Source organism: Octodon degus, unplaced genomic scaffold (genome assembly GCF_000260255.1).
Source record: "Octodon degus isolate 3935 unplaced genomic scaffold, OctDeg1.0 scaffold00151, whole genome shotgun sequence".
In the NCBI taxonomy this organism is placed as follows: Eukaryota; Metazoa; Chordata; class Mammalia; order Rodentia; family Octodontidae; genus Octodon; species Octodon degus.
The window spans coordinates 1,264,449-1,285,700 of record NW_004524727.1 but is presented as its reverse complement, the minus strand read 5'-3'; the positions used below and the strand labels follow the sequence as shown (position 1 = coordinate 1,285,700).

The window sequence follows — 21,252 nt, the reverse complement described above, 5'->3', positions numbered from 1 at the left end:
AAGAAGAAGAAGAAGAAGAAGAAGAAGAAGAAGAAGAAGAAGAAGAAGAAGAAGAAGAAGAAGAAGAAGAAGAAGAAGAAGAAGAAGAAGAAGAAAGGAAAGGGGGTACGAAGGAGGGAGGGAGTGCCAAAGGGGTGTTGGGTGGGCATGGACACAAAGGAGTAAACAGAAAGGAGGAAGGCCACGAATGAAGACCCAGCCCAGAAGCCCTTCCACCTGGAAGACTACCCATTTCAGCCCCTGCTTTGCAATCCCCTGCATGGGGCACAAGGAAGAGAGGGGACAGGGGACAGGAGCCAGGGCCCAGAGCCCTCCACTCCTGAAAGCTGCTACCCAGAGCTGTCCGAGGTGAGGCCCTACCCGGTCACATGCCTCTGCCCTCCAGGGATTCTGCAGCAGGCAGAAGCGCTCCTCAGCTTGCCCCGCTTGCTCCAGATCCACTTTTGCCCCCTCCTCACTCCCTACACAGCTGCCAGACCCGCCTGCCTCAGCCTCCGACACTGTGCACACCCACGTTCTGCTGCTTAGATAGAGGCCAGACTCGATGAGGAACTGGGCCCCATTTCTAGCCAGAAATGAAGCCACACATTCTCCCTTCCTCCAGCAGTTCTTCCAGGACAGTAAAGAAGCCCCTTCCTAGCTGAGCACAATGGTGCACACCTGTCACCCCAGCACACTGGGAGGCTGAGGCAAGAGGGTTCCAAGTTTGAGCTCAGCCTTGACAACTTAGTGGCTTAGTGTGGCCCTGTCTCAAAATAAACCTTGGGTGGGAAACCTGCAGCACCAATGTGTCCCCAGAGCCCCAATCTTTGGGCCAGGCTCCACCAAGGGCGACCTCTGCCAATAGACTGGCTCATTGCCACCTGCCACTGCCTCCTAGGCAGGCCCAAATCACGCTGGACGAGGAAGCACTGCAGGCAACAAGAAACGTGGGCAGACAGCAATGATGAAGAGTAGGACAGCCAACCCCTGGGTGGGCAGGGCCTGTGACCTCGGGCCTCGCCTGTTGCTGGCCTGGGTTGGCATCCCACAGTGGCACCCTGGAGCCCAGGGCCCAGAGAAGAGGTGGGCAGCAGCCCTTTCTACTTTTTGAGACAGGTCTCACTAAGTTGCTAAGCTGTTCAGGTTGGGCTGGAACTTGTGATCCTCCTGCCTCAGCCTCCTGAGTACCTGGCATCACAAGTGTACACCAGCACACCCAGCAGAAAGTTTCTGAGGAGCTGACCTTCTGGTCCTGCCTTGCAGCCTGGGGCAAAGGGAAGAATGTGGGGTTCGTGGCCCCCAGACCCGGTGGGGTCCTGACCCCAAGGCCTGGGCTGTGCACTGTAGCCCCGGAGCTTCAGTTTCCCGCTCTGTACCAGGATAGCCGAGTCCTGGAGAGGCACCCTGGCAAGGAAACGTGGAAGAGAGTGGACTCTACCCCAGCCTTCACCCGGCCAGCCTTCTGCCCAAGCAAGCAGTGACCTGTTCTCCTACAGTGCAGGGACAGGGCGGCCTGGGGATCCCAGCAGAGCTCTCAGCAACAGGCCCTGGACCTTCAGAAGGCATCTGTGGAATGAAAGGGGAGGGGGTCGGCGTCCTGAAGGGCTGAGCCCGTGGGTGGAAGTGAGATCCCCAAGCTACAGTCCTCAGTCGGAGGAGGATTGCACAAGGCAGCAACTGCAGGGTGTTGAAAGGCCTGGGGTGGGGTAAGCTCCCCATCACTGGAGGAATGCAAGCCCAGAGCCCATGGGCGGTTGCTTGCTTTACAAAACCAGTTAGGGTAAAAACCGACTCAAACATCTCTCCTCATTCCAGACCAGGGGGTCAGAGGGCCTCCCAGAAAAAGCCAGGGTGTCAACGTCCAGGGCTCTGCAGCCTCAGTTTCTGCCTCCATTGCCCATCGGCAACACTTGCGCACAGCGTAGAGCCAATAGCCCATGCGTAAACGGCACAATGGCGCCAATAAAACTTTGTCAGGTGAGCAGGGGCCAGATGTGCTTTAGACCCCAGGTCTGATCCCACGGGACCTGTAGGTCACACTCGTGTGGCTCCACCATCCTTGCTGAGTGTCCAGCAGCAATCCTGTCCCTTTCAGAGCCAGATCCAAGCATTGAGGGCAACTCTGCCATCTCCTTCACATCTATTACCCTTCATTTTGCAATTTTTATTTTATTGTTTGGTTTGGTTTGGTTTGGTTTGGTTTGGTTTATTTATTTATTTATTTATTTATTTATTTATTTATTTAGTGGAACCAGGGATTGAACTCAGGCTCTTGCACTTGCCAGGAAAGTGCTTAATCCATTGAGCCATCTCCCCGGCCCCTGGTTTTATTTTTTGAGGCAAGGTCTCCCTTTGTAGCTCAGGCTGGCCATTAACTTACTATGTAACCCAGGCTGGCTTTGAACTCAAGGTAATCCTCCTGCCTCAGCCTCCTGAGTGCTGGGATTCTAGGGATGTACCACCACGCCCAGCATTTTACAATTCTTATTACCTCTGTGTGTGTGTGTGTGTGAAACTTTCTACAATAAACAGATGAAAAAGGAAACTGCCTCAGACTCTGAACCTCCTTGAAACCTGATCATTTCCATTCAGCTGTCTGGAACAGGGAGCCAGTGTCCCCAGAGCAGTGGGCAGAGGGTGTGGGGCTTCTGCGCCTGGAGAGGAGTTCATTTACAGACTAGCCTGCCGAGATCACAAAGCCAGGTGCCCCGAGTGTATCCCTCTTGCCTGTGGGCTTCTGAATGCGCAAAGGCCCTGATGCCCTGCACACAGGCGCGGACCCTCCCTGATTCCCCAAAGGCCAGTGCAGAACAGATTCCCCCACTTGACAGAAGAGAAAGCTGCAGTTCAGAAAAGTGTGGCGGCGCCCTACCCAAAGTCATCTCACAGCAACAGCAAGGCTGGGGACTGTCCTTGTTGCTTGCCACCATCACCCAAACTCCAGCCACCCTTCTCACGGAGGTGCTCACGAAGACGTCAGGGAGCCATCTTCCTTGGTGACCAGCGCCAAGTACTCAGTGTCCAACTTGTCCTGACCTTTTTTTTGCAACACCAGGGATGAAACCCAGGGCCTTTGCTCAGAGCTATATCCTCAGTCCTTTTTACTTCATTTTTTTCCACAGTTGCCTAGGTCGGGCTTCAACCCACAATCCTCCTGCCTCTGCCTCTCACAGTTTGGGATGACAGAAGTGCACCACAACACCCAGCTGTGAATTCTTCTTTTTAATGTCAGGAACGGCACCCACCTTTAAAGGGCTCAGCATCTGCTCACAAAGCAGACAGGGGAAGGCTGCACAGGCCCCTCCTCCAGGGTGCGGCCAGGCCTGGATCCTCCCTCCGGTCTAGGCTGGCACTGGGCTCAGCGGAGACCTGTGACCCCGACCTGTGACCCAGATCCTAGAGGCTCCAAGGCTGCAGGGTGGCTCCTGCCCCAGCTTGCTTGGTCTCTGAGGGTAGAACAGGCACTCAGGACTCCTCAGCCCCAGCTAAAGCCTCCTGCAGGAGCAGCCCATCCAGACGGCGAGGCTGAAGTCCAGAGCGAGCAACTTGGCCACCGCTGGGCAGGGAGCAAGGCGCCTGCTGCTGCTTGTTCTGTAGTCCTGGGGATGGAATCTGGGCCTCTGCACTGAGCTGCAGCCCCAGCCCTTTCACTTGCTATTTGGAGAGAGGACCTTGGTAAATTGTTAAGATGACCAGGCTGGGCTCCAATTCACGACCCTCCCGCCTCAGCCTCTCACGGTGCCCTTTGCACCCTGGGCAGAGTGATGAGGGATGCAAAGAAAGGAAGGAATGTGGCAGCGGGCTGTGCAGAAGGCACAGAGGAACAAGCTCCCTACCCTGGCATCCACAAGGGCGGAGGCCAGGGATATGGGTGGTAAGCGTACTCCGGGTGTTTAATTTATTTTGGTTTATGTCCCCCACCCCCCTGTGATCGAACTCAGGACCTTGCGCTTGACAGGCAGGTGCTTATGCTGCTGAGCTATCTCCCCAGCCCTTGAGGTTTTTAAATAATGGCTCTATTGAAATACAATTTACGTGTCATACAATATTCCAAAGTGTAGTGCCCAGCCGGGCATGGAGGTGCACACTTGTCTTCCCAGCACTCTGGAAGGCTGAGGCAGGAGGATCTCCATTTCTAAGCCAGCCTTGGCTACACAGTGAGTTTAAGGAAGCATGAGTTATATTCCATCAGAGGGGGAGAGAGAGAGAGAGAGAGAGAGAGAGAGAGAGAGAGAGAGAGAGAGAGAGGAGTCTGAAATCCTTCCTGTCTTCTAGCGCCCAGTACAACCACACTGTGTGGAGGGACCACATCCTCTCAGCTCGGTCCCTCAACTCTTAGACGCTCCAGTCCTTTCCGTCTGGGCACTGCGCATGATGCTGCAGTGAGCACTTGGGCACAAGCTCTGTTTTCTGGGGATCCACCCTGGAGTACAACAGAGGGGTCACGTGGTGGCCCTGTGTATGAACTCTTAGGACACTGGCAAATGTCATCCAAAGCAGCCACTTTCATTTCTCCGGCAGTGGACCAGGCTTCGGTTTCTCTGTCTGCACTTGTGTTCCTCTGCCAGCTGCCTCGGCAATCCCGGCGGGCGCCCACAGTGACAACAGAGCTGCGTGTCACTTCCTGGCCTCATCTGCCCCTCTTACGGCTTCTCTGGAGAAAGTCCTGCGGCTGCACTGTGCCTGAGTGGTCCTATTATTGAGTTATAAGAGTTTTTTACATATCTGAGAATCCAGTCAAGGAAGTATGCTTATTCTGCAAATATCTTCTCATTCTATAGGCTTCCTTGGAGGCGCTGTTTTGCTTTTTGACACCACTAGGGATGGAACCCAGGGCCTTGCATGTACTAGGCAAGTTCTTTACCACTGAACTACATCCCGGCCCTTTAAAAAAAAAAAAAAATTATTTTGAAATAGACTTTTTTATGTAGTACAGGCTGGCCTTGAACACACGACATAACCAGGCTGGCCTCAAATTCACAGCAATCCTCCTGCCTCAGCCTCCCAAGTGCTGGCATCACAGGCGTGCATCGCCAGGCCCAGTGTGGTTTATTTCAGAGTGATTCATTGCATTTCATGGACCTGCGTGTCTGTCTGTCCTTCCACCACTATTGCACTATCTTCATTACCATTGCTTTGTAGTAAGTTTTGAAATCAGGAAATGTGAGTTCCTGCACTTAAGTTCTTCTTTCCAAGATCGTACTGGCTGTTCTGGGTCCCCTGAGTTTCCACATGAATTTCATTTTACTGATTTTTACTTTTCTTTTCTTAGTTCTAGGGGTGGAGCCCAGCACCTCCCTCAGGCTGTGCAAGCGCTCCCCCACTGGGCTCCACCACTGTTCTTCCCTAGGATTTTGGAATCAACTCAGAGGTTTTGTTTATTTGTGTTTTAATGTATTTAGTACAGGGTCTACAGGGTCTCACTCCACGGATTGGACTTGTTGTGATCGTTCCTGCTTTTCAGCTTCCCAAGTGCTGGGATTACAGGCGCATGCCACCACACCCAGTCTCAATTGCTGTCTTAGCAAACCCCAGGGGTGGGGCTGGCAGGGCAGATTGGGGGATCGAACCCCTGGCCCCTGCAGACACCTAAGAACTTACAAGGTTTGTCAAGAAACTGGCTGGAAGCTGGGTGTGGCTCACCCCTATAATCATAGCACTGAGGCTGAGGCTGAAGGATCACTGCAAGTTTGAGGCCAGGATAAACTACATGGTGAGACCCTGTCTCAAAAAAAACAAACAAAAAACAAGAAACTAGCTGGACTTTTCCAAGGAGTCATTTGAACTTGTAGATTAATCTGGGGGCTTGCCGTCCTAACGACAGCAGGTCTCTGATCCATAAACTCTTTTTTTGAAAAGTGTTCAAAGCACCAGTTTCACACTTCTTTGGTCAAGCTGATTCCAAAGTATTTTGTTCTTCAATGATGGTGTAAATTTCTCTTTCAGATTATTTGAGACAATTCATTGTTATACTGGTCTTAGGTCTGACAGCCTTGTTTATTTCCTGATTAGCTCAATCATTTTTTTTTTTTTTTTTAAAGTGGACTCTACAAGATCATGTCACCTTCAGATAGAACTGGTCTTATTTCTTAAGTCCCAACTTGGAGACATTTGATTTCTTTTTCCTAATTGTTTTGGCTGAAGCTGAGAAAAAGGATGCTCTTATCTCCTTCCTGATTTTAGGGAGAAAGCCTTCAGTCTTTCACCATAAAGTACCCTCGCTATTGGGACTTTAAGTTTCAAAACACCAGCCTAGAATAGGTAATACTGGTTAAGACTTCTCTAGGCATGTAAAAGAGGCGAACTCCTACAGGAACATAATAGCATCGATAGAAGACTGGAAGAAAGCGTACTTCACTGGCCCCACACCCCCCAAAAAGCACTAAAGATGTGTATAATGCCAAAAAAATAACATAGGACATCATTCTGTGGACTCCTGTGAACTCCATGTTTTATGTTAACGTGAAATGGTTTTTATAAAAGGAAAAAAAGTGCTTGATCCTTCCGTATCATTTTAATGATCCTTCTTTAATAATCCTTTTAAATTATTCAACTTCAGCCAGGGAGATAGCTCAGTGGCATAAGTGCCTGCCTGGCAAGTGCAAGGTCCTGAGTTTGATCCCTGGTACCAAAGAAAGAAGGACAGACAGACAGACAGACAGACAGACACAGAGACAGAGAGACAAAAATCAATTATTCAACTTCCCCAGGGCTGATGGTCCAAGAAAATGAGATTGCTCTAAATATCAAGTATAAGTATTCACATGATATGACACAATCTCCTTTTCTTTTTTCTTTCTTTTTTTTTTTTTTTTTGTGGAACCAGGGATTGAACTCAGGCCCCTGCGCTTGCCAGGCAAGCGCTTATTCCACTGAGCCTTCTCCCCGGCCCCTCCTTTTTTTTTTAACCAAATATTTTTCCAGTCTCCTTTTCTATCATTTAGTTTCTTTGGGGTTTTATTGCTATTGTTGTTTGTTTGTTTTGAGACAAGTTCTCACTATATAGTGCAGGCTGGCCTTGAACTCACTATATAGCCCAGGCTGGCCTCATATTCCTGGTGATCCTCCTGCCTCAGTCTCCCGGGCACTGGGATGACTGGTGTGCTTCACTACACTTGGCTACCATTTAGAATTTTCCAGACATGCTATACAGTATGAATCGTTTTATGTAGTGAAGAAATCTGATTGAACGCTTTGAAGAGCTCAATCCATTCCTGCCTAGTCATAATAGGAAGAATTCTGGTGTCCACTGCCTCAGCCAGTGGCATGCACATGTCAAGGAGGAGCCCAGAGTCACAGACTAAGCAGGCAACACACAACCAGGGAAAAACAGACACAGCCAGAACTCAAGTGTGCGGCCGCACTGGCGGTGTCTGGCTGCAGCCCCGAGCTCCTCACCCCCAGCACTAGTGGTGTGAGGGCAGCCGGCTGCTGGGTCTGCCGGGCTCGGGCAAGGTCGTGCCGCCCACACCTGGATTTCCTGCAAGGAGGCCAGAACCCAGGGCAATGCAAAAATCGATGTTCCTGCTCTGAGTCACGAGGTCAGTGGATTCAGAGATCTGTGTCGTTGGTCCCAACCCTGATGTCGCATCCCCAGTTTGAGTGGGTGTGCAGTGGATGCCCTGTAACAGAAGGAATCGGGAGGGGGCCACTTACGAGGGACCAAAGTCCGCCGCATCCACTCTCACGTGCTCTTCCAGTTTGCACGTGATCCACCACTCCCGCCTGGGGCCAAGTCTCAAACAGACAGTAATGAGGAGCTGGGGAGCATTTGGCTCATGCTCTGCGTCAGCTCCAGAGAGTACCAGGCAACAAAAAGAAGCCCTGAGGGATTCCTAGAGGTGGAAGAAAAAGTCTGAGTGTCACCGAAACAGGTGACGGCACAGATGTGTTTCAACCTGGAGAGGGGCCAGGAGTGTGACACACATCTGTCATCTCAGCACTCTGGGAGGCTGAGGCAGGAGGATAGCAAGTTCAAGTCCAGTCTGTGTAAATGCATGAGACCCTGTCTCAAAATAAAAACAAGGGGGCTCAGTGGTTATAGCCCCTACTTAGAACAAGCTTAGCAAAGCACAGGGACCGCGGTTCAATCCCCCAGCACCACATGCCAGCCTGCCCCGCCCCCTGGTGGGCTGAGCTGGCCACACACACACACACACACACACACACACACAAATAAATAAATAAATAAAAACAAGGAATCAAAAGGGGCTGGTGGTGGACATCAGTGGGCTCACTCCTGTGCACTGTAAAAGCCAACACTGGAGCCTAGCAGGGGTCGGGGCTGGAGAAGGACCCAGGCTCTGGAGGAAAAATGGCGGTGGCCATTGAGGACCAAGGTCCTAGATCCTGAGGCAGCAGGGCGGTGGTGGAACTGCCTCACACCAGTTCCTGCCCACCCACCCCGCCTGCCCTGGCCCACACCTGTGGCCCAAATGTGGGCTTTTGAGGATGACCAGGCACTGGGGGCGCGCATTTCATACTCTCCTGAGATCCCGGAGCCCCCAGCCAGCTGCTGGCAGGAGGTTTCTGTGACCTCTACCCCAAGGACGGTCACCAGGCACCATGCCCAGGGCCCTGTCTCCTGCCGCGCTGGTCCTCTTCCTCCTCCTCATCTTCTGCCTGAAGGAATCAAACACTGCCAGTCCTGGGGCCGCTGGTCCTGCACAGCCCAGGGAAGCTGGGGACCCGGAATCACCACACACACACACACACACACACACACACACACACACACTGCACACTCAGACATACCCACAGCCTCAATTTATCTCCACAATTCTTCCTTCTGCTGTGGACACACAGACCATCTGTGCGTTTGGCTTACTCAGGAAATCTTCCAAAATCCAGCAAAGCATTCGAGGTGGCTGCCGCTTCAGTGTGTGCGTGGAGACGATACAGTGGCCCTCAGTCCACAGACTCAATTCTTTCCACCGAACTTCATGAGAACAACATCAAATTCACTGGTTACATTCAATGTTAGGCTTATGGGGAAACTTGATTTGGCTCTCATCCAATTCCGTTGGTGACCACAATGGGCAGAGAATTAAGTTTGTGAGCCGAACTGTAAACAGTGCACTTCTTTTCCAACTCCTTTTCCATTCCTACAGTGAACACACAGGCATCCCACTTACATTTGGAAACGCTGAAGAGCACAATAAAGTCTCTTTTTGTCTGTTGGGTTTTTGTTATTTTTGAGACAAGGTCTCACTATATAGCACAGGCTGGCCTTGAACTTGATACCATCCTCCTGCCTCAATCAGCCGAGTCTGGGATGACGGGCGAGGGGCACCACACCTGGCTGCCACAGTCTGTCTGGTACAGACAGCAAACAGCACTCTGCAGACTTACTCCCTAGCAATCTCACTCAAGCCCACACAGAGCCCCCCGTCTCACAGAGACACACTCAAGGTTGTGGGGATCTGAGGACTGCCCGGGGCCACCCAGCTGGCACGTGGCAAAAGCTGAGAAGCGGGTGCCTTCTCCGGGAACAAGGCTCCCTGTGTTTTAGGCAGGGAGAGGCAGGGAGAGACGGGGGAGGAGGGCAAGCACGAGAGGCGCGCAACAAGCCGTCTTACTCATTTGATTATAAAATATTGCTGAGCCGCCAGATGGTAGAATAGCAGCTGCCACTCTCCATTTCTTACCTGGGCTCCATTTCAGGGCCTGAAGAATGCATGAAACCCAAGAAGCCCCTTGCGGTCCCATGAAGACACTGTGAGCGACCGCCCACGCTCTGGCATGCAGCCTGCCCCGCGGCACCTACCAGATGTGGGCCCCTGCTGGCACGCTGGTCCCCTGCCTGAGTGACCTCGGCCTCAGGCTCCGCTGCATAGTGAATCCTGGCTCTGGGCCACTGCATACCCTCACAGGTGACTCAGCTGGCCCCTTGCGATAGGACATCAAAGGCCACGTCCCTGCCTCAGAGATCAAAGCCCAGGCAGAACGAGTTCACCCCGGCGCCCAACTGTCTGCTCGCTGATTCTGCCTTTTCCTTTAGTTTTTAATAAAGGGACTTGTCGGGCCTGGTGGTACACCTCTGTCATCCTATCACTTGGGAGGCTGAGGCAGGAGGATCACTGTGAATCCGGGGCCAACCTGGGCCACATAGCAAGGCCCTGAGATGGATAATTGAGGTTATGCAGGTGCCTGGGAAAGAAACACACAGCAGAATGTGACCAGCTGTGAGGGCTACATCAACTTCAGCAGCCGGACAAATGCTACTCTGTCCCCTGGGGACACTTCATAGTAACAGAATCATGCAGGACCACCTGGGGGACTCTCCTTGAAGGAGGAGCCACTGTCTCCCTTTTGACTGAACCTGGCCCTGTTTCCAGGTACTGATGTGTGCACGGTTGTCGAGGAATTTTCCTTTCCTTTCAACTGGCTCTAAGCAATGTGTACTGGTCCAGCTGAGGTGCAGGTACATGGTCTTCGAAGCAAGGACCACGAGGCAGTGCTTCCCTGGGTGCCGCAGTTCCGGAGCCGTGGTCCCCGCTGTCAGCTGGGATGGAGAAGAGGCTACGACTTCCCAGGACATACGAGACTGCGCACCAGAGGCAAAGCACCAACCCCAAAGCATGAGATGCTATCTCAGGCGCGGCATCAGGTCACTCTTCCTGCATGTCCCTCTCCTCCTCTCTGCCACAGGCAGAGGAGCTCTCAGGCCTCCCACGCAGCCCGGCTCACACACTTCGCCACACTCCCACCACGGCTCATCCTCAGGCCACGCCCTTCTTCACAAACTGACAAAACCCAGGTCCAGGCTTTGGTTCCGGATAGCCACCATCGTGGCTGGACTTAGGGCCCCTTTGGCTCCCCACAACTACAAATATGCCTTAGTGTCTTCATTGTCGCCGTGAGTTGCACTGGAAGTGTTTTTTTTGTTGTTGTTTTCTTCTTCCAGAACCAGGGATGGAACTCAGGCTCCTGAGCTTTCCAGGCAAGCACTTATTCCACTGAGCCATCTCCCCGGTCCTTGGAAGTGGTAGACTGGAATGAACTCAGCAGGATTCCAGTAACTCCTCCATGGGATTACAAATACAAATTTCCTGGGCCCTGAAGGGGACCCAGAAAGGGCACTCTATAGAGAAAAGCACCGCACGGGCTGGTGAATGTGCGCCACTGGATAGCGGCACAGCCCCACCTCTTCAAGTCCTTCGAATAACAGGATTTACAGGGCTACCCTGACTTTCACTAAAAATAGTAAATCCCCGCCCAGCACTCAGGCTTGGTCAGGGATACCTTAATGCAGATTAAGCAGAGGGAGCCAGAAGTGACTTTCCTGTGACTGAATAGAAGGCGAGGTGTCACTAAATACAGACTGGACTCCCTAAGAACTGTGCGACGAGTCGCGGGTGCATCCACAGGGGTGGGAGGGGGGGAGAGACAGAGCCAGGACGCAGTGGGCCTGAGGCCTGAGGCCTCTCCTTGCCACCTGCGGCGCTTCCCCATCAATACTGCTTCCTCTCTGAGCCTCACTGTCCAAGAATGGAACATCAAGGAAGCACTGCACCCCAAACCCCAGTGGCTCTGCACAAGCAAGGGGAGGGAAAGGGCGAGCCCTCCATGCCCTTGGTGGGATGGCTGGGCAGGGAGGGAGGGCACACTAGGAGGTGGTGAACATACCCATTTGCTAAAGTAAATACAATGTTGCATGCAAATAGATACAGGATGTTCTTGGGACACTGGGTCCATGACATCAGAGACATCTTATTCAGATGTAATTTACGGGATAGACACACCTCAGAATCCAAGAAAGAACTGGGTGTGGTGGTGTACCCCCGTAATCTTAGCACTTAGAGGGCTGAGGCAGGAGAATCACTGCCAGTTCAAGGTCAGCCAGGACTACATACCAAGATCCTTTCTCAAAAAAACAAACCACAGAAAATGAGAAGAGGTGGGGCAGTGGGGAGCAGTGTACACTCTGGGCCTCAGGTGGGAACAGGCGGAAGGCACACCTGCCATCGGGTGCCCTAGGAGCATGGAGCAATGACTTCCTTCCTGTGCTTCAGAGACAAGGCCACCAAGCCCACAGCGGTGACTTCCTGACCTCAACACAGACCGAGGTTGGGGGGGCAGGCAGAAAGCCACTGAAGCAGCCCCCAGCCCAGGCACCAGTGTCTGGAATTCATCACGGCCACCTGGTTTGCAGCCTGGGGCTAGAGGGATGGCAAGTGGTAAAATAAGCAGTGCTCTGGATCCACAGCACCCAGGGCCACCCGAAGAGCCCCGCTTGGAGGTGGCCTCAGGTGGGGCAGGCCCCATGGCACTGACCACGCTGATTTCTGGCCGAGCCCTGGGGTCTCTCAGTGATTCTCCACCCCTGACCCCCACACCTCTGGTCTCCAGCTCTGTGCCCACAGGATTAGGACCTGAGCCCCATTCCTGTTCCCTGCCTCACCTGCAGGCTCCTGGAGTCGCCCTCACCCTCACGAAGGTATCAGAAGAATTGTTTTTCCTTCTAAGCCTCAAGCCTGGTGAGGGAGCTCAGGGTCCACCCTGGGGACCAACAGCCACTTGCTGAGGATAGCCAGGGGCTGAAGTGGAAGAATGGCTCCAGTGAAAACAGAAACCAGCAGGGAGATAGGCCTTAATAAACAATCCAGTGGACAGGCTGAGGCAGGAGGATGCAGTCCCAGTCCAGCCTGGGCAACTTAGTGACTCATAGAAAGCCTGTTTCAAAATAATGAATAAAAAGGGCTGAGGCCACAGCTCAGTGTGAAGGCCTGGGTTCCATTCTCGGAACTGCAATAAATAAAAAAGAAGCCTGAGGGTTGGGGAGATAGTCCAGTGGAATAAGTGCTTGCCCGGCAAGCACAAGGTCCTGAGTTTAATCCCTGGTACCACCAAAAGAGAAAAAGAATAAGAAAAGAAAAAAGAAATCAACTAAAAAGAAGTCCAAGAACACAATTCTGCTCCAGGGAATTTTGATGAAATGAAAGGGCCAGTGCCTGGTAGATCAGAAAAATGAGGGGGAGGAGAGAAGCTCAGGAAAACAGGGCCAGAGCTGCAGAATGGGGAGGATGGGCTGAGGACTAAGAGGCAGAAACACAGGGACAGCAGGGCCAGGGTACTGCAGGGGCGTGGGGTCACGCTGCCCTGTGACCCCAGGGGGATAGCACATAGCCCAACCTCACACTGCCCTGTGACCCCAGGGAGCATAGCACATAGCCCAAGGTGCCAAAGCCCCCCAGCGCCTTCCTCCTGCAGCTGGACTTCCCAGGGTCCCTGGGGTCAGAGAACTTGAACACTGTCCCCAGAGGTAGGAGGGGCCCAGAAGGATGGTAACACACAGCAGCAGGCTGGGGCAGCCAGCACAGAGCAGCCAGCAAAGGCACTGGGGGTGGGGGGAGCCTGAGCCCCACAGTGTGCGCTCAAGGCCAGCCTGGGCTCCACAGCGAGACCCTGTCCCAACAAACCAAGAAGAGAAAAGAAAACCAAAAGTACCAGGAAGCATCCTGCAGGCTGAGAACTGTGCATACAGTAGAAAGAGGACGGCTCCTGCCATGCAGCCCCAAAGGCCTAGAGCTACTCCGGGCCATCACCCTGCTTGGAGGGGCTGCGGCCTGCTCTCCAAGTGGATCCGCTGGACAGGGCCAGTGCCGGCCTCCCACTGAGAAAGGGCCACAAACCAAGGCTGAGCCGCCGGAGAGGCAGCGGCTGAGCGCCCATGACAGGAAGGCTTTTTGCCACTGCTCCTGCAGGATGGAGACCACGTAGACGCTGGTCCACAGCGGAAGTTGTGAGCATGAGACAGGGTAGGTGTCCACGACGGAGTGCAGGTGGCCAGTTCACCCTGCCACCCCCTTGGCCTACCCAGTTGGTCACTGTGGACACCAACATAATGGAGAGGTTTCTTTGGCTCACAGTTTCAGGGTATTCGGTCTATGGTTGGCAACCCAGAGGCAAGAGCGCCGTGGTGGAAGGGGGAGCAAAGACACTCAGTACGTGGTGGCCAGAAGCAGAGCAGGGGAACAGCCAGAGAGGAAGGGGAGGGACCAGATACAGACCCAAGGTCACCCTCCATGACCCCCCAGACACACCCAGAGGTGGGCTTCCCTACTCCCCGGTTGGTTCCTAGGCCAACCACACTGACGGTGCAGCTTGTATCATGTGGACCCTGATGGGCTCCAGGCTGATGTCACACATGCTTGGGTCCCTGGGCAGAGTCCACCATGATGGAACTGTCCCCCACACCTCTCTGTGGGTCACTTAGTCCTGGGGGCCTCTGTGTGCTCCCCTGTACAGCTGTCACCTGCCTGTAGCAGAGAGTCCCTAGGAGACAGTGAAGACATATGACTGGGTGTCACCATCTCCTCTGGGTGTCCTGCTCCAGAGCTCCATCCAGAGCGTGGAGACAGAAAGGACCTCAGCATGAGTCCTCCACACTTCCTAAATCTCAGAGGCCTGGAGAGAGGAGGACAAATCACCCACTTACGAGGACAGACATAGTAAGCCATTAGCGCAGGCACCATCTGCAGCACCGCTTTCCGAGGAATCAAACCCCCTCCGACGTGGCTCTAAATAACTCCATTCTCTACTGGAATGACCAAGGCTGTGGGCCACAATGAAGCCCTGGCTGAGGTGAGAATTCGCACACCCACAGATGGCCGCAGGGAACCAGCTCCTGCCTGCGTCTTAAAATGGAAATCAAATCAGAACACAAGTTGATCCCCAACGTGAAGGAAAGGAAGGCCCTGGGCTGAGGAGCACGCTCGATGCACGCCCCTCCTGTGATCCTCCTCGCAGCAGCCTCCTTAGAGCAGCATGGAGGAAACAAACGGAGTCTCAAAAAGAGACAGGGAACCTGCTCGGGGCTCACAGGGCCTGAAGCAAGAACTGCAATTGAGCCCCGCCAGCCAGCCAAGGATGGCGGGTCACTAGCATAGCGGAGAAGGTGGATTCCAAGCAGCCTCAGGTGACAGAGCCTGGCCCAAGCAGGGCAGCTGCTCAGGCCACCCAGGTGGACAACTCATCCAGCATAGAAGCCAAGAGCTTCTCAGGGGAGCTCCGGCCTGGGCCTGAGCCAAGCACAAAGGCCGGAAGGAGAGGGATGCCTGTCCTGGGATGGCCGTGGTCCAGCTCAGCAGGACGCAGGGCGGAGGGGAGGAGGGAGGACCGCAGTGGCCCGCAGCCCGGGCTGTAGCCGCGGGCATCTGCTGTGAGCCAGCGGAGCTGCAGGTTTCACAGGAGCAGGGAGCGGGAGAGGACGCTGCCCAGATCCTGCCTAAGGGAGCAGTTGCACGCACACAGCCCCCAGGGAGGTTCGGCAGGCAGCCAGGGGCCAGCAGCTTACGCCCTCCACGTGCTGCCTGTGGTCACCCTCAAAAGAGGCCAGGAGGGCCGGGGAGATGGCTCAGTGGAATAAGTGCTTCCCTGGCAAGCACAAGGGTCTGAGTTCGATCCCTGGTTCCGCAAAAGAAAAAAAAAGAGGCCAGGCATGTTGGTCTGCTTCTGTTTATTCACAGTCCCATAATGAATCAAACTCAGGGCCTTGTGCTTGCCAAGCAGGCGCTTATGCCACTGAACTATCTCCCCAACCCTCACTTTTTGTAATTTTTAAATTTTGAAACAAGTTCACACTAAGTTATTAAGTGGCCCAGGCTCCACTCAAATTTAAGATCCTCCTGCCTCAGCTTCCCAGTTTCCCTTTTCTTAAAGCAAGGATATCCAGGCAATGAGAAGTGATTTCTCTCCCAAAGCACCTTCCAGGGAGTTCTAGACAAACCTGAGCTGGGGTTCAGGGGTCTAGTGACCCACACACTCAGCCCCAAGGAGCCCCACAGGCCCCCTCGGGGCACAGTGCACCACTGGGCTGGGCAGGGATGTTGCTGTCCATTTGACGGTCCACTGTGGGCACGGGGCCACTGGTGCACAGCTCTGCTGCCATGGCAACTGCAGCCCTAACAACTTTGGCATTTCCACAAGCTCTGATTGATCTGGATTCGAGATTAACATTACAATGGGCCGGTGTTTGCATTTAATTTCTTTTAATTGGCTTTTACATAACCACTGGGTCTCACCTCTCTAACCACAGGGCACAGGGCAGAGAGTTCCCGCCAGGGATGTCTGGTACAAGAGAGATGCTGCCACCTCCTCAGATGACACAGGTTAAATGCCCTTGCTGGGTCCCAACAAGGGATCTCGGGCCTGAGCAGCTCGGAAGGACAGTGGCACCTCGTCTAACGCCAGCACCCATATTCAGTGAGCTCACCCCATCAGAGCTGAGGTGGGGCTCAAAGTGGGGCAGAGACACAGGATGCAGTCGGTCGCTGTACTCTAGGGCTTTGCTACGGGCACACAAGGCCTATTTTTCAGAAAATGCCAGCCCCTGAGATGTGCTAGACAAGGACATCGGGTACAAGGTACACAGGGGACACCAGGAAAAGCAGATCAGCCACTTGAGATGAATGCTCACTTTTCATTTGTTCATTTGCTTTTGTTTTTTGAGACAGGCTGGCCTGCAACTCACGCAGTTTTCACTATGTAGCCCACTATGTAGCCCAGGCTGGCCTCCAACTCACAGCGATCCTCCTGCCTCAGCCTCCTGACTGCTGAGAGGGCTGGCACACTGTCAGCTTGCTTCCTGAAGGAAGCGGGTGCTTGCCAGGCATAGGTGCAGAGAGGCAGCCTGGGTCCCCAGCAGAAGTGCTCCGAGTGAAAAGCACGACCCTGCCACGGACAGAGTCTGTCCCCCACTGATCACTTCAGTGGCCAGCTGGCTGGTGGAAGACAGGAAGCAGCAGGACCTGCCTCAGGCGGGTCTGAGCTGGCCATGGTCTACACAGGGGACTCAGGAATAACACAGTCTGGGTTTATTGATCTAGTCACTACGAACACACGACCTAGACAAGAAAGGGCTTTCTTTGTATCACAAAACGAAAGAACAGGGGCTTGAAGTCCAGGGTTCAGGCCGTGATTCAACAGCAAGAGCCCATTGAGGACCCAGTGTTCTTGGCTTGATCCGAGCACGTCCGCCGCAGCCTCGTGGTCACAAGAGGGCTGCCCCACTTCCTGAAATCACACAGGCTTTCCAGGCAGCAAGCAGATGGATAAGCCAAAAGCCTGCCTTGACAGCTGGGCTTTTCACTTAAGAAGGGAAGCCCCTGCCCTTGGCCTTGAACTAACCCCTCATGGCCGAGACTCTCAGGCTTCCCCTCTGGGAGGTCAGGCTTTCACTTTCCAGCCTTCTGGGAGAAAAGAAGTACCTGCTGTTCCCCCTTGTGCCTCCTGGGCCGGCGCCCTCATTTAGCTGCCAATGGTCACCTTCCCGTGGCGTCCTCTGACCCCTGAAGTAAAGCTGCACTCTCCACATGCCAAAGAGCAGGGAAGCCCTGCATCAGTGAGGCTTGCACACAAGTGCTCCTAGCACCACATCCCATAATAACACAAAGCAGAAACACACCAAAATGCCTGCCAGGAATAAAAATAAACCCCAAAAGTGGACTAGTTGTACGAGGGAATACTATACAGTCATGTAAAAGCAAAAACCATATGACCTGGCAGAGATGCATTACACTATGCTGAGCATGGGGTCGACACATCGAAAGTGTAGTTTGTGCTTCCATTCACTGGCAAAAAAACCCCCAAAAAACCCAGGACACTACAACTCAGCAAGATTCCTGCCCTTTTAGGGCCAGGGATATAGCTCAGGGGCACAGTGCCTTCCTGCCAAGCACAAAGGTTCTGAGTCTGAATCTTGGTACAAAAAAAAAAAAAAAAAAAAAAAAAAAATTTCACCACCAAAGTGCAGCCGGGCAAATCCTGAGGCTTCCCAGCCAGGGACAAGAGAGACTGGGGAGAAAATGCTAGCAGTGATGGGATTTCTTTCAGGCAGTATTCTGGTTTAGATTTAGATGTCCCCAAACACACCCCGTGTGTGACACAACTGGATCACGGGGTGCTGTGCCCATCAGTGGGTTCATCCCAACTGAATGTGCAGTGGGAGGCAGAGCCTGGCTGGAGGGGTCACTGGGCTGTGACCAGGAAGGCAGGTTCTCGGCCCAGCTCCTCCCACCTCTGTCCGCCTTGTCTCTGTCCCCTCTGTCAAGTTCCTCTGCCATCCCGTCCCACCTCGGAGCCAAGTCACCACAGACCAAACCATCAGAGGTGACGGGGCCTCGCTATGCAGGCCAGGCTGGCTTAGAACCTGTGGCGACCCTCCTGAGCACTGGGATGGCAGGTGTGCGCCACCACACCCCGCTGAACTGTACAATTTTCAATGGGGGTGTGTGAGCTATATCTTAGTAATTTAAAACAATTTTGTCCCTAAAAGAAAGATCCTACCTCTCACCTGTCCCGCTACTGACCCCACCCCACCCCCTGCGTTTCCTGCACACAGAAACCTCAGCGTGGGAAGGCAGTGCCTCTGACCTGACTGTTCTGGAACAGAGCTCCGGGAGGACAGGGTGCAACTGGGAGCTGGGCGCAGGGCCAGGCTGGGGCCCTCACGGGCGGCATCATTCCCCACCTGGGTCCTGTCTCCAGGCCCCTGCCCGTTTCCACAGCAACTGAACAGGTCCAGAGACCTGCAGATGACCAGGTTGCGGAAGCCCAGCAGCACTGCCCTGGGGAAATCCGGGGGGCTTCCAGGAGGAGGCAGGCCGGAACAGGCCAGGAGCTGCACAGTTCTTTTCTGCCAGGCTCGGCAGAGACCAAGATGCCTCCTCCCTCCCCACCACGCACGACCTGAGACTCTCCAAGCTCACTGTCTGTGTCCAAGACCAGCTCCGCATGGCTGGACATTGGCAGATGGCAAATTGCAAACTGTGCCCACCCTGTCCCTCTTCCCAGTGCAGTGACCCTGACTGTGCCATCCGCCTGAGGCTTGCTAAGCCCATTAGAGGGTGCCAGGCCTGGCTGCAGTGCCGACGTGTGTTTCCAGGACTGGACGGTCGCTCCCAGGCTGCAGGTGGATGAAAACGTTTTCCAGTCTCCTCAGGGAGGCTTCAGGCCTCACACCTCACAGAAGGGAAATGGAAACACAGGCTGACTCCGAGCAGGGGAAGGGCCTGACCTAATGCGCAGGAGGCAAGCGTCCAAGCCAGGAGCCAGAAAGGAGCCGGGCGGGGCCTGTCCTCCCAGCACTCTGGGAGGCTGAGGCAAGAGGAGCTCAAGGGCTGGGGAGATGGCTCAGTAGAATAAGTGCTTCCTTGGCAAGCTCAAGAGCCTGAGTTCAATCCCCAGTTCCGGAAAAAAAAAAAAAAGAGAGAGAGAGAGAGAGAGAGAGAGAGAAAGAGAGAGAGAGAGAGAAAGAGAGAGAGAGAGAGGAGCTCAAGTTGAAGCTCAGCTTGGGCTTGTAGCAAGACCCTGTCTCAAAATAAAAAACAAAGAGGACAAATGTTGTAGCTCACTGCACTGCAAAGACCCTGTATTCAATCCCCACTACTAGGGGGAAAAGAAAGGAATACAGGAAAAACAAAACACATTTGGTCCTCAAACAGGACTTGAGAAAAACTGCCGTCTTCAGTCCCAGGCACCTGAGACCCAGGCTTGGTCTTCTCTCCCACACAGCAGCCCGCCCGTCCAATCTCCACTGTGCACACAGCCTGGCCTCTGTCCTTCTCTATGTCACCTGTGTCCCACTTGGCCCCCTGGATGTCCCCAGCACTGAGAAGTGCGTGCCCAGTTGCCACCCAGGGGGGTGCAGGAGCCCTTCTTCTCTAAGTCCCATCCAGGGAGAGGGACAAAGCCACCACCCAGTTGATAAAACACTGTGACACCTTTAGCAAATGCCTGTGAGCCAGGTATGGTGGTGCACATAGGTGAGCCCAGCACTCAGGAGGCTGAGGCAGGAGGGCTGACACAAGTTCAAGGTCAGCCAGAACCACTTAGTGAGACTGCAACTCAAAATGCGTGTAACAACAGATCAAGCAGCTGAGGCATAAGCCATCCAACAGAACATGGCCCTCACCCCACAAGGGTGGAAGGTCTTGCCCAGAGTGACAGAGAGTTAGGGGCAGATGTGCCCAGGGCCTCCTCAGAGTCACAGTCTGTGGCTGTTCCAGTTTCAATCTGAAATCCCCCCCACCCCAGTCCCCCACAAAGGCCCAGATGCTGAATTCCCTGCTTGGACAACAGCCTGCGATGCTCTTGGGAGGCGGTGGGACCTTTAAGAGGCGTGGCTTCATGGGAGGCCATGAGGTAATTGGGGGCGTGGCCTTGAAGGAGCTCCTGTGACCCACCCCCTTCCTGCGACTCTCTTTACTTCCTGGTCCCCATAAGGTGAACAGGTTCCTGTCTGTGTCCCTGCCATGAGGCCATGATACCCTGAACCTTCACGGGCCCTGAGGACCATGGACTAAACCTGGGAGCCAAAATACACCTTCCTTCCCTTGAAGTTGTTTATCTCGGGTGTTTTTTCATCCAGGGCATGGACCACAGCCTGGCACATGGCAGGTGGCTGCTGGGCTAATGCGTGCCACACTCTGAAGGACAGCTATCATCCACACCAAAGCTGGCACCCCGGCTTTCGGACGAGGCACCATTGTTTTTGATAGATGGTCTCATGCATGGAAGCATTTCCCGCAGGAAGAGGAATAGTGGTATGGTGTAAATAAGCAAGCAAAAACAACTGAGCACCAGTTACTCCAGAAATCACAGTCTGTGTCAACTATAGTGTTTGGTCTTATTCTTGAAAAACGTATGTGTACTTTTTCAAGAAATAACACAAAGTGTACTGCTTCCCAGGACCACCGGGGTACCCAGGAAACCACGACACACCTGGTCTCCATGGCAACCCAGCCATTGCCAGTGATGATCTGTCTCCAGTGACCTGATAGGCAAGCAGTTTCCTGCCTAGGTGTTGGATGCAGAATTAGCTGAGGACCTGGTGTTTGGAAGACCAAGTTCTGAACACAGGAGCCATATTTGTTCATTTTAAATTTAGCTTCCTTATGGGGAAGATCCTGACATTATGGTAGTAGACGTGATGGAATTTCGCTGAGAATTGCAATTTTCTTCCTCCATATCATAAATACCGACAGAGGGCTATAAAGAGGTGATTTGTTAACTGTCTAATCTACGCTGAGCTGGTAGCTGAGGCCACCTGGGGTTTCCCACATTTTAAAGCAGCGTTATTTGCCTGGAGGACACCCAGCACCCTACTTCCCTCTCCCTCATCCACCCTGAAATTAATCTTTCATTTCAGCCAATTTCCCCGATGCCTCCTCTTCATAACAGTCCACGGCTGCTGACTCAATATCCTGGATTCAGACAGATTCAACCTCTGAAAAATGTTGGGCAATAACAGCCCAGGGAAGGAGGCCG

General features: G+C 53.5%; 2 protein-coding genes across 4 annotated transcripts in view; both read right to left on the bottom strand.

The window, feature by feature from the left end:
• Positions 1-21,252, bottom strand: part of Rrm2 (ribonucleotide reductase regulatory subunit M2) — a 123,129-nt gene that overhangs the window by 16,105 nt on the left and 85,772 nt on the right. The gene's annotated exons all lie outside the window — the stretch shown is intronic.
• Positions 1-21,252, bottom strand: part of Hpcal1 (hippocalcin like 1) — a 54,301-nt gene that overhangs the window by 24,253 nt on the left and 8,796 nt on the right. The gene's annotated exons all lie outside the window — the stretch shown is intronic.